A 13,189-nucleotide genomic window follows, 5' to 3' on the forward strand; every position below is an offset into this window, starting at 1 on the left:
AGCTTTGATCATCCTCTATAGAGTAGGAAAGGTATTGGATTAATTCAGGGGCACTACACCTGATTTAAAACAGTGGGAAAACATGTGGCATCAAGTGAAAACAGTGGGTCAGGTCTGTATGTGCAGTGATTCACCACAGGTAATATAAAGCATTATTCTGCATTTATTACTGATTTATTGAAAAACAAAGAGATCCTGAGTGTGTTGGAAGATTAAAAATCCTTTGCCACAAACTCTTGTTTTCAAGTTTTCACTTCTTCCTAGGGAAAACCTGTTTAGAATTAACTCTCCTTGGAAATCCTCCAGGTGCAGTTTAAGCATAACCCATTCATTGTGTGAAAAGAAAACTTTGGCCACGGTACTGTACATAGCCTGACAAATTTTTACTCTGTTCTACATATTTACAAATTTTTATATATTGGAAATATGGAACTGAGACTGCCTGTAGTTCTCAGAGGGTTGGTCTGTATTCATAACCAAACTGGAAAAAAAAAAAACTTGCCTAGGGATTATAAAATTTAGACTGCTTAAGATCTATGTACAGTAACAGCAAGAAATGTTATTAAGATTGAGAATTTGCCTTGGAGGCATAAGGAAAGGCATTTCCACTCAGCTCAGTGGAAGATGTGGGGATGGTCTCAGTAAGACCTCCTTGGGTTTGCAGGATTTAGGAGCCACACACAGAATTTGGGGGACAGAATGTTTATTCAGTGAATGAAACATTACACTTACACATATTTACCTAAATGCATGTTTAAAATGAAAGTTTAGTAGCACCAAAACTCTTCTGAATGTGGGACTGTTTAGAGCAGCTTGCAGGCTTTTTCCTTGTTCCCTAAGCACAGGGGTGCAGAAGTTGATTTTTTTAAAGTTTGGAGTAAATGTTTTCTTTCTTTGGTTGGTAAAAAAAAAGTAAAAAAAAACAACAGGGGGAGAATGCAGCCAAAGCTGGTTTTTGTGAGCTCAGTTTGCCCTGTACTTGATTTTGGCAATTCAGAAGAGCTGTCCACCTTACCTAAAAAGCTTGCCTGGGGAAAAAAAAAATAAGGTTTCTAAGAATAGCATTCCCTTGCAGCTCCCTCCAACAAGGCTGAGCGCAGTTTTCCCTGCAGGATGTAAAATAAGTTTAGGCATGGCCAAACAAATAGGATTAACAGTGCTGTGTGCTGTATGGTGTCTCTTATAAAAATGACTCTTCTCCAAAGTTCAGAGGCTGCATTTTGATTCAGAAGCCAAAGGGGAAAAAAAATGCCACTAATGTCCAGAAATAAAACTAATTTTCTCTTTCTGCCTGAAGAGAAAATGAGTTTCTCTACTTGGATGCAAAAAATTCCAGTCAACAACAAAACGAATATGTTCCAAGGGGTCCAGGGGAGATAGTTTAGGGTCTGGAGCATCTCTGACAGGGAAAAATGCTTTCATCAGCTAAAAAAGGATAACTGGATGACTACAACTTTGCTAGTTGTAGATGACAATGATGCACATGAAGTCTGAAACCATTATATCCTTTAATCACTTCTCTGGTTCTTCAGTTTTTCATTTTGGTATGAACTTGGTACATAAATAATATTGTTATGAATAACATTCAACATTGACAGCTTTATAAACTCACTTGACCTGAGTCAGCATAACCTCACTGACTTCCAAAAAACAAAGTTCATTTACAAGAACCAAGATGCTTGCCTGGACTTTTTTTTAATGTGTTCCCATAAGTTTATTCCTGCACATCACCAGGTTCTGAGTGCCTGTCTGTGTTACATACACAGTGGCCTGCAAGCCCCCAAATAAAGGTTTATTGGAAGTACAATGGAAAGTTTTATTAACTTAAAGTTTGGATGTGAAAATGTTAACCATAGACTACCCAAACAAAATCAATGGGATTTCATCAATTTAGAGCAGTGAAAAATCTGACAAGTAATGACCTCTTTCTTTAAAAATATTCTTTTTTTTTTTTTTCCATTGAGAGATCACTTTGGTTTCTGTTTCTATTTTTTCCTTTAAATATAAATTATCTGAGGAATATATAGTAGACAGCTCTGTAATCTTACAGAGATTGAGCTGCTTTTTCTTTTTTTTTTCTTTTTTTTAAATTCAAAGTACAAAGGCTGAAGTGCTAAACTTTATGAGGCCCGTAATAGGTCCTTGGCCCGCAAAATAGTAGGGAATAAAAATAAATAATAATCATCTAATACCAAGCACTTATGTCATGCCTTTCATCCAAGGAAGTCAAACCACTTTATAAACAGCAATGAATTAATAGAGGAATGTTTTGCCACAGGCAAAAAGAGCGAAACAAGAAACCATCCCTCTGCTCCCTGCAGCCTCCTGAACTGCACAAAGGCAATAATTCTGTGAGTGAAAATTGCACTGCTTCTTGGTGCTTATTTCTTAGCACTTCTGGAAACTTGGATCGAGCTGTTCCTCCACACAAGGTCTCTCAGTGTGCAAGAGCCACGTGGCAGGATCAGTTCAGGCAAATGTCAGGACTCCGTAATTTTCTTTTCCTTGTCTTCCTGCCATGCCACCGAATACCCTGGAAAGAGATTCAAATTTAATACTCATTTAATATTTTTTTTTTCTTTTTTCTCTTAGTTCCACATGGGTAAAAATAACCATTTCATGCTCATGAAAAATGGGAGGCAACCCCAACTTTCTCAGCCTTTTTCAACTTTGTGGTCTCTTCTGGACTCTACCCTGGCCAAGTGCAGCACCAGCTTGGTCTTGGTGAACCTCATGAGGTGTCTGGTGTGGCTGGTATTTCCTGCTCAGGTGAGATTCCTGGGAGAGCACTGAGAAGGAAGGAGAAATCTTGATTTATGTCACAGTGTACGTATCTGAGCTCCACAAGAACTAGGAGAGGTCTGGAAAAGGCTGGCAAGGGTGGTCAGGAAAAGAAAAGTCTTCCACATATGATAAAACCGAACAAACTACAACTCAACAGCTTGGATATCTGAAGAGAGCTGTGATGGAGGGATGCAAAGTAGCAAATGATGTAAATGAAGTGGCTGAGGAATGGTCATTCATTATTTCTTGCAGAACACACACTCAGGAATACCAGAGGCAGCATTCAAATGAAAAATAGGAAATTCTTTTTCATTTCATTATCCCAGAAGATAATGTACACTAAATATATAAACACACTTAAAAAGGTGCAAGAGAAATTCCTGGAGAGCAGGCAGATATTAAACATCATCAAACAGGTACGAGCTCCAGACATGAGAGCTTTTGTTTGATTGCAAAATAATTCAGAATACAGATTACTGTGCACATTCATGTTCTTAATTCTTTCCTTATATACTGAGCCAGATAGATCTTTGGTCTCTTCTGGCACATCATTAATTAGTTTCATTAATATGCATCATCTAATGTCTGTTAACCAAAATCCAACTTCTAGACTTAACTGATGCTTGAAGACTGATTATCTAGTTTTAGAAAGGATAGACTTTATTTGTTCAAGAATAACCTCTATAATTTTATAGATTTAATTTAATCTCTCAAAACCAACATGAAAACTTGTACAGAAATATCTTATCAGGTAAAATCCTCTTCTCTGATTATATATATCTGTCATCAGAGGATTTTTAGAGCAGGTTAAATCACCCTGAAATAGAAGGAGCACTAATATATTTTTATTGCAAGGTAAAGTTGTGATTCAGGAAATTACCTCCTCAATAGATAAAGTTACCCTTAATGGTGATACACCAGAAATTCAGTGCATCATTTTATGGGCTGTATTTTAGACAGGTAGAAAAGAGATTGCTGTGCCAAACCATCAAAACACCTTTTGATAGAGGATGTGACTGATATTCAGGATCCATTTCTAATAAAAGACCCAAGAAATGTGTAAAAGTAAGGAATCTGGTATTTTTAGTATCATTGTACACAATTAAAAATAAGAAATCTTTTGGGGATGAAAAACTAACCATGGGGTTAGATAAATAAAACTAGAACTCAGTCTGCTGACAAAAATGGGATCTAAGGATCAGCAGGTTCATTTTGTACCTGCAAAAATTCTGTTCTAAACAGCTGCAGACACAAAAATCCCCGTGCAAAGCTGGGAGGAAAATTAAGAAGCCTTTAAAAATAAAAACAAATAAACTAGAGAAAAATGCTGGGAATGGCTCAGGCAATTTGATGCTGCTGCCACTATAAAAATCATTCTGAACCAGACTCATTTTAGGCCAGGGAATCTTTGCTGGCATAAAAGCAGCATCCTGCAGCTATGCCAGAAAGAAAAAAAAAGATGTTTGTGGGAGAGGACAGGCATGGGAAGAATTTGGTTGCATGTCACATTCGAGGTGATGTGACGTGGCCTGGCAGCCATTCCCCAGATGACCTCTGAAGTCAGGGTGAGTTAGAGTTGGCCAAAAGAGTTGGGAATACAAAATGAGGCAACAGAAGAGACTTATATAAAAAACAATTCCATTTTCAAGCCAAACTGAGCCCCTTTTAATGTCCTTAAAATGAAATTTGGAACTCACAAGAAATTAAAAAAACACCAAGAAGAAATAGGAAAGGAAAAATAATTTTTTTTTTAATTGATTGACTATAATTAGTGTTAGACACTGTTTCCCAGGCTCTGTTAATTATTCAGAGAATGTCACCTCCATTGACATTTATTCCTTTAGTTTGTGAAAATCACCTCAAAACATAACAAGTCAGACCTCACTGACCTCCTATGTCCATTTCACACTTGCAAAGATGCAAATCCTTGGGAGCACTTACAGAATGATTTATCTTTACTCACACGAGGATACTTTGCTGTGCTACCCAGAGATATCCAAGGTTTTCCAGAGATACACTTTGGATAAATATTTGTTTCCCAATTATTGGTGCAATTTCCTTACAACCATTTGAATCAACAATCATTTCCTTACAATCATTTGAAATGAAATATCATTTAATTAGGAAGACAATCCTGTTATTTTCTTTGTGACTATTGAAAAATACTGCTTTAATAACTGAGTTTTTAATACTTATTTCTTTTTTTCCTATGTTTCACATTCTTCCACTCACACTCTGCTTCAAAGGTTTTAATTTGGGGAGATAAAAAAAGACTAAAAGAAGCAGGAAAATCAAGCATTTTTTTATTCTGGTTTAAATAGAAATTAATAAAAGTGTTAATTTAAGCATATAATATTAGGTAGAAAAATAAGAAGTATAGAGAAGCATCAGAAATTGTACAAGAAACCAATTTTGTCATCTGATTTCAATGATCTTTTTTTTTTTTTCTTTTCAGTTTTTTTAGGTTCAAGTTTTGCCCTGATGCAGTCAGAGTTGCACAGTTCTGGTGCTACTGGAGCAGGCTGAGAGCAGGTTTGGGGTTTTCATAACCAGGTCATAACCTGGTCCCTGGTCTCCATCGGCTGTGATAGGAAAAGGATTCAAACTGCCAGAGCAAACCATGATTTGATGCTGCTATGAGGTATAAGACCAATTAACTGTTCAATATTTTTAAAAATCACTTGATCCCTGAAAAGCGTGAGGTCCAATAACTCAGACAACAACATGCTCCACAAAATTAAAAGGAATAAAAACAAATCAGGATCAAAACTCCAGAATATTTTTATCGAGGTGTCTGCCTTTTGCTCAGAATGTCAAGCAGTGATTTTATTGTTTTGAGGTGTGTGAAGCCTCTTTTTTAAAAGGCAATTTGTGTAGAGCAACACAATGCAGCTCCCCCATCAACAAGGATAAGGGATAAGGGAATCTGTACGGTGGATAAGGGAATCTCTACAGGTCCAGAAGAACTTGGGCTGTTTCATGGCAGGAAATCAGAGGAATGGCCAGTGGCACTGGCCAAAGAGTTCCTCCAGCTTCAGACAAACGAGCCAGCAGGAATTCCTGGATTCCAGGATTGAACTCTTCCCTGGGCAGCACCTTCCATGAGCCACTAACTCGATGGGATGGCAGTTTCATTGCAGCCTCACAGCGTTTATGGAGCATTTAATTACTTTCCTACACCCTTGGTCCTATTTTAAGGTTTGTTTAATCATTTGTGTCTCTTGTTTCTCGTGGGGATTTCAGTTTCCAAACGAGCCTGAAGCCAGAGATGTAAATGGAGGGCACAATATATTGCTTCCTGAAAGATGACACAGGGCAGAGGGGAGGAGAAGAGCAGGGCACAGAAGGGAAAAGGAGGATGGGAGAAGGTGGGGAAAAAAAGTAATCTTAAGATTCAGGCTAATTGAACAGCCCAGCAGGAGAAGATGGATGATCCTCCTGGGTAATTAGCAGACTAAGCAATATCAATAAATGAGTCTCTTATAGGAGACCTTCAACAGAGAGAAAATGGCTCAGATGAAGGAGCTGAAGAGAAGAGCTCTGCAGAGTGATGTGGGAGGGAAGTGAGATGCAGAGAGCAGCCGTGAAATCAAAAATAGGTGGATTTGCTACATTAGAGCTGAGCAAAGAACAAAGGGATGCCCAACAGGCAGGGCTGCCTCTCTGAGTTTCCCAAGGATGGAATTCAAAAGGGCTTCAGATGAAGAGTTCCCAGCAAGCTGGGACACAATACAGTGGAAACAGTGGGTTCAGAGCCAGCACTGGGTCTCATTTCCAAGCAGTTCTTCCAGGAGCATTTATGCCTGGCTGGCAAAACTGCCCCATCCCACAGGAATCACAGAATGGGGGAAGTTGGATCATCTGGTCCCACCTCCCTGCTCCAGAGCACAGGGCACAGGACTGTGTCCAGAGGGGTCTGGAATATCCCCAGTGAGGAGACTCCACAGCCTCTCTGGACAATCTGTTCAGGGCTCTGCCCAGGGAAGAAGTTCTGCCTCATGTCCAGGTGGAACCTCCTGGGGCTCAGTCCCTGCCCGTGGCTCTGGTGCCATTGCTGGGCCCTGCCCTGAGTCCTCCCTTTGGATATTTATACACACTTATACTCTCAGTCCTGTCTTCTGGAGCAGTTTTTAGTCTGGTTTTTCACCTTTTTTTTTTTTTTTTTTTCTTTTTTTTTTTTTTTTTTTTTTTTTTTTTCTTACTTTCTTTAGAACCTCGAGAAAGAGAATGGGATTCCACCAAGCCCTAACTACTGCAGTCTCAGGAAACATACTATTATCCCAGTAAAAAAATCCATGGAAGTCCACCTTAAAACCTGCTCAGATTATTGTCTCACTTCCCCTTTACTCCTGCTGAAGAGCTGTTGCAAGAATCTCTGTCCTTGAAGACTTCAGAGTGTTTAACACATTTCCAGCCTAGATGTATTCCTGTCTAGGTTATATCCATGGCTCTTGTGCCAATGTTTTCCTTCAGTTTAATCACTCCTCTCCCTTCCTGCTGTTTACTTAATTGCTTTTATCAACTTGATTTAAGAGCTTGTTATGAAGTGGTTTTAACTGTCTTTTAGTTTGTTTCTAACTAGACTGTACAGTGCCTCAAGGGGCTTGGCAGGGGCTTTCTGTTGTCATAATTCTCTGATTATTCTTAATCCTCTGAGCCATTCCTCTATCAGGGGTGGTTTGGAGGTATTTAGAAACAGCACTGTCGTGGTGTCACCAGGTTACTAAACCAAGAATATTCAAACCCCAGTCCCACTGGCAGCTGTGAAGATTCAGAATGCAGGATCTGCATCGGAGTCTGTGGGGTCCCGTGAAAGTGGTGCTGTGCCATTTTTCAGTTTAGAGTGACTGAATTGCTTCTTGGCCCAAGAAATTATTGGATACTGTTCAAATGACTGGGGATGTATTCAAATATGAGTGGAATCTATGTAAAGTGTCAGCTTCCCACAGATGCGCTCAGAAATAGCAATTATTGATAAAATTCCTGCCACTGTTTAAACATTTCTGTAAATAAATATTCATTTAGAGGGCAGTGTGTGTACAAAAATCCTCTGCTCTTTTTTTTCCTACAGTATCCTGACTTTTCTTCACCAAATGGGCTTTGTGCCAGGGAGTAAATACTGTCCCTTCTGTTCACTCCCATTTGGAAAGGTAATTCCTGCAGCTGGATGGTGACAACTGCATCTTTTACACCACGACTGCCTAAACCACCAGCACTTCATGGAAGGGTTTTCCATGTGAAAGCATCACACCAGTGACACGTCTGCGAGTTTGGTATCTTGTATTGAATTGCTGGAGCAGAATTTGAATTTGCTCAGAGCAAATCCCTGGATGCCTCCCTTTGCTGGGACCCTGCAGCCTGGCTGTGGGAGCAGGGGAGAGAGTGCTGCAAGCTTTCCACATACCTGCTTTGCTGCTCCTGAGCCAGCAGACAGCACGTGCATTTGATTTATTTAATGAATGGGAGTCTAATTATAAAGCAGAGGAAATCACTGAAGCATAAATTTATGGGCTGCCTGAGTTCACCTCCCATGTTGGCAGAAACCAGTGGTGGGGGTTGGTTTTAGCAGTGGAGAAGATGTCAGGGAGGAAGGTGGATACCTGCAGGTTTTCCACGACTCCTGGGTGGAGGGGAGCAGGGATGAGGTGCCAGCTACAGGGGAGGCTCAGTTGGCAATGGCTTCCAACCATCTCCTTGAGTCCAGGATGTTATGACAAGAGAAATAGGGAGACTTGGATAAAAAGTCCAGCGTGTTCTGACAGCAGCCTGTCCCTCTGTTTGGATATAGCTTGAAAAACAGAGTCATAAAGGGCTGCAGCCATACACTGCAACTTTGTGCCCATTTTTGGCTACGTCTTGAATTACAAAAAATTACAATGACTTCTTAGAAAGGAAATCCTTGCCTTTCTACTAATATGCTGTAATATTCCTGGAAGGGAGCCAGCGTGTCGATTTAAGTACCCTCTCAAAGTGTGAGGGGCTGTGATATTTCCAAGTCCCCAATGCCAGCTCGAGCCTCTCTGGAATGTGTGCCAAAGTCTTCCCACCGAGAGGAATGCCTCACATTAAGCGTGTCATCCCTGGGCTGGCCCTCAGCTCCTTCCCCAGCTCAGCTTTAACCTTCATTCCTGTATCCCATTTCCCAGCCCCATGGAAAAAAAAAAAAAAAAAAAAAAAAATGCCATGTAGAGCTCTCCCCCATCATCCCTTTACACATTCATGTGAAATGAGACATTCTCATGGTTGGCTGTAGAAGAACAGACAGAAATTCCTGTGTGGGGAATTTTAATGTCTCATTTCTTTCCTAACCTGGATCCTGCTCAATGTGCTCGTCTCTGCAGCTTAGAATTTGTGGGTGTCCAAAAATTCAAAAAAAGTCCAAATTTGAGCCCAAAGGATGGAAAACAGAAGTTTTGTCTGGGTAAAACATATTCCAGAAAGACTTCCTGAGACAGGATGTCTCTGTCCTCAAGAACATCCCCAGACCTTCTGCAGTAACATATTTAAAATCCAGTTAACCATCATGCACTTGTAGTTTAATGGAAATAAAAAATACAGTCCATTTTACAACTGATGGAAACTGAAGTCCTTAGAAGAATATAATCAGACATATTTTCAAATTAAGCCTAAATTTTTATGAGGCCAAGCTCACAAATATTGATGACTCCTGAGTAGGACATTAAGAAATGTAATCTGCTTTGTAAGAGTTTTTAAAAACACCAAGATATTAATCTCCATCTTGACTTCTTTGGGCCTCAAATATTTTCCATTTTTTTCTCAATATATTGGAGCCGAGGGTTTGTCTGCATGTGTTTGAGTATAAAATGAAAGAAGACACAAAGCAAGCATAGAACAAGGAGATTTGACACTTTTTCTGCAAAAAGGGGAATGGGAATTGCCCTTCCATGGTCATTATTGTCTCTGCTGATTTCCCTGGTTTCAGTTTCCCTGACAAACTGGGTGTCTGTTGTAGGAGGAAGACGAATTTAATAATGTCTTAATTCACAATTAATTCATGTAACTTTCTAAAGTACAAGAGTGGTAAAAAAATAATAATAATAAAAAGCCAGTCTAAAGAATTAAAAGACAATTGCTAAAAAACAGAGGCTTGTAAAAGCAGGCATTTTAACTCAGTTTACAATATAAGGAGAAGAGTTTTTAATACTTTTCTTTGACAAGGTCAGTAATTACAGAAGAGAAGAAAATCTTAATAACTTTTTTATTATCTAGATCTTTCTTTTTAAGACTGGAACAGAAAATCACAGATTTGGACAAAAATAAATACAGGATGTCACAACTTAATAGCAGTGGGAAATACACAGGAATCTTACACTGGTGTGAAACTATCAGACAGGTAGAAGTCTTCTAGGAAAACAAGACTAAGAACGTAAATTTTGAAAAAAAAATAACTTTAATAACCCATTTTCCTGTGTTCTGAGGCCTGAAAGGTGAGACACACCATGGTAGCATTGGGATATTTTAACCCATACTTGGTCACCATTTTAGCATCATTCCCAATCACGTTTGATATCTCTCACTCTTTAATGGTTTGGGCTTTTTGTTTTAAAAAAGTTTGGAGAAATAAAGGATTAAGTATCTTTGAGCTCCCCTGGCCATGTGAAATCCAGACAACTTGCTTTGGATTTTTCTATTTTTCTTGTATGATTTAGTCCATCATTTTTTCTTTACAATTAACACGGAAATATCAACTTTTCTCCATGTTTTTAATTTAGATTTTTTGGAGAGGACTTTATTGAGGGTTCTTTGGTTTTGTTTTGGGGTTTATTTGTTTTTTTTGGAAGGGGGTTGGATATTTTTTTGGTTTGGTTTGGTTGGTTTTATTGGTTTTCTTTTAGAGTTGTTTATTTATATTTTTTTAATTAAAGGGCATAGTAAGGGAGATCCTCTGTTGCTGTAAATCAGGATAGTGTCAGAAATTTAAATAGAGTGTTTTGAGAGTGAGTTAGGATCTAGTGTTTGGGGATTGTGGATATAGGTTAAATTAACACAAATAGGTTTCTGCACTTGTTAACCACATAGAAAGATAACAGAGTAGGCTGAGAAATAATATACATCTATATATATTTATATATATATAAAAGAAAGAACACATCAATATTATTTAGATGCATTTTTATGTAATAGATGTGATTATTTAAAATAACTGTAATAATTTAAAATAAATGTAATAATATAAATACACTATTAATCCCTTTACATTTATAAATATATGTAATTAGTGATAATTAATACATTTATTAATAATAATAGTTAATGTATTTACAGCAAAAATATTGCTTATCTGCTGGCTTTTTAGAAGAAAATAAAGGCATTAAGAATTGACTTTATAGCTGGGAGAAGGTAGGCAGAATAACTCAGATCAAAAGTTGGAAATCCACATCTGCCCATGAGGTTGACCATGAATGACCTTGGAGTCCTTTGTGTCAGTTTTTCCTTGGGCATAATTTGTGATCAAGGATTCAAACCCAAAAAAGCCTGTGCTGTCTGTTAGGAGTCTTTGCTTACAGAGAAAAAAGCCTTCCCTAAAGGATAACTTGGCTTCTCTTTTTTCCTAAGGGAAAAAAAAACTGTGGAGGACTCACCCTCAAACACAGAATTACCGGATCAATGAGGCTGGGAAAGAATTCCAAGGTCATTGAGTCCAAACTGTGACTGATCCCCACTGTGTCAACCAGACCAAGGCACTGAGTGCCATGTCCAGACATTCCCTGGACACCTCCAAGGGATGGGAACTCCAGCATCTTCCTTCCAATGTTTATCAACCCCTCCTAGGAAGAAATTCCCCCATGGTGTCTGACCTGAACCTCCTCTAGTGCAGTTTGAAGGTGTTTCTTCTTGTCCTGTCAGAATGGCACAGTCTCAGGATTATAGTCACACAGATGAGGGGCTGGGACCATCCTGACCTATTTTTGGCAAGTGAGAGGACCAAGTTGCTTGGAGCTTCCACAAAGAGCCTCTGAGCCCATTTCCCACAGTTTGTTTGTTCCTATGCTGTCTTTAACCTTCAGCACTCAGAGACATCTTGAAGAGTCTCTCCAAAGAGGGATGGGCTCCCCTCTTGGCTATCCTGATGAAAATCCAGAAACTCCTTTGGAAGTAACCTGGGTTTTGATCTTTGATTGACTTTGGCCACTGAGGAAGCTGATCCTGCAGGATGCTGAGCCCTTCCGTTAAATCTGAACTGTTTGGTTGTGATTTCACTACTGCAATTCCTTGGCTTAATGGTGTGAGAGACCTTTCCATGGCCAGAGCAGCAGCTGAGTGAAGAGACCCCCACAGAGGACTGAAGTGACCCCCAGGGAAGACTGGGCCCGTGGTTTGTTTATGGAAAACCGATCCGGGGCTGGGCAGCTGGAGCGGTGATTACACAGAGCGCTCGGCGGCTCCCGCTCCGTCCCCGTGCCAACAACAACAGCAAAGGCTCCCAGTCAAACCTGCTCACAGGCAGCAGTCAATGGACGGGCCTGCTGCCAGCTCCCAGCCAGCCAGGGGTGTTTTGTTCCTCTTTAATTCACTCGGATCATGCTCGTCTCCCATGCTGGGTGAAATTCGGAGGTGCCGCAGGAAGGCGACGGGAGATTTTTGAGAGCTTTGGCATCGTCCCCATTGGCAGCAGAGACCAACCACTCGGGGTTATCTCCTTCCTTTGTCCACCCCATGACACTTCCCAGCTTCTCTCAGCTCCTAATTCAGCCTTCCCATGGAATAATGTGCTGCAGATTATTTGACTGTGTCTTCGCTTTTAAAATTGGAGTGTTTGCATCTCCTTACCCACACTGATCAGTGAACTTGAGGCACGAGTAATGTGGAGGGAAGAGTCAAGAATATAAATATTATAGACAGAATAAACACTTAGATTTAAGCACAGTTACCTTTAATAAGCCTGTATATATGTTACATATCTATCTATCTATCTATCTATCTGTCTATCTATTTATCTATCTATTTAATATATATCTATTTATCTATCTATTTATCTCTTTGCTTTAATATCAAGTGAGATGTGTACATGTATAAGCTGCCTATGAGCACTCTCTATAAAAATCAATGTTTTGAAAGACACAAATTCGTGTCTAGGGCCAAACAGCTGCTAGTTCTTCATCACTGGAAGGTGTGATAGAAATAGAAATAAACCTTTGAAAGTCGCCAGGTAATTTTTTTAAGCTCTCCTGCTCAGCACTAAAAGAAGACAAAAATCATGGGAGTACTAAGGAAAAAGGAGTTCAGAGGCCAGGACATTGTACAAGCAAAGACTCTCACCTCAATAATCAATAAATCAATAAATCAATACACCTTTAAATGAATCCTCAGCCTCTTCAATTCCCACAAAGAAATAATTCCTTTGTAAAATTTTGCCATTGCATTTAGGGAGGGAAAAGCTTAG

Source organism: Zosterops lateralis (assembly GCF_965231275.1).
Source record: "Zosterops lateralis genome assembly, chromosome: 4".
Classification (NCBI taxonomy): Eukaryota; Metazoa; Chordata; class Aves; order Passeriformes; family Zosteropidae; genus Zosterops; species Zosterops lateralis.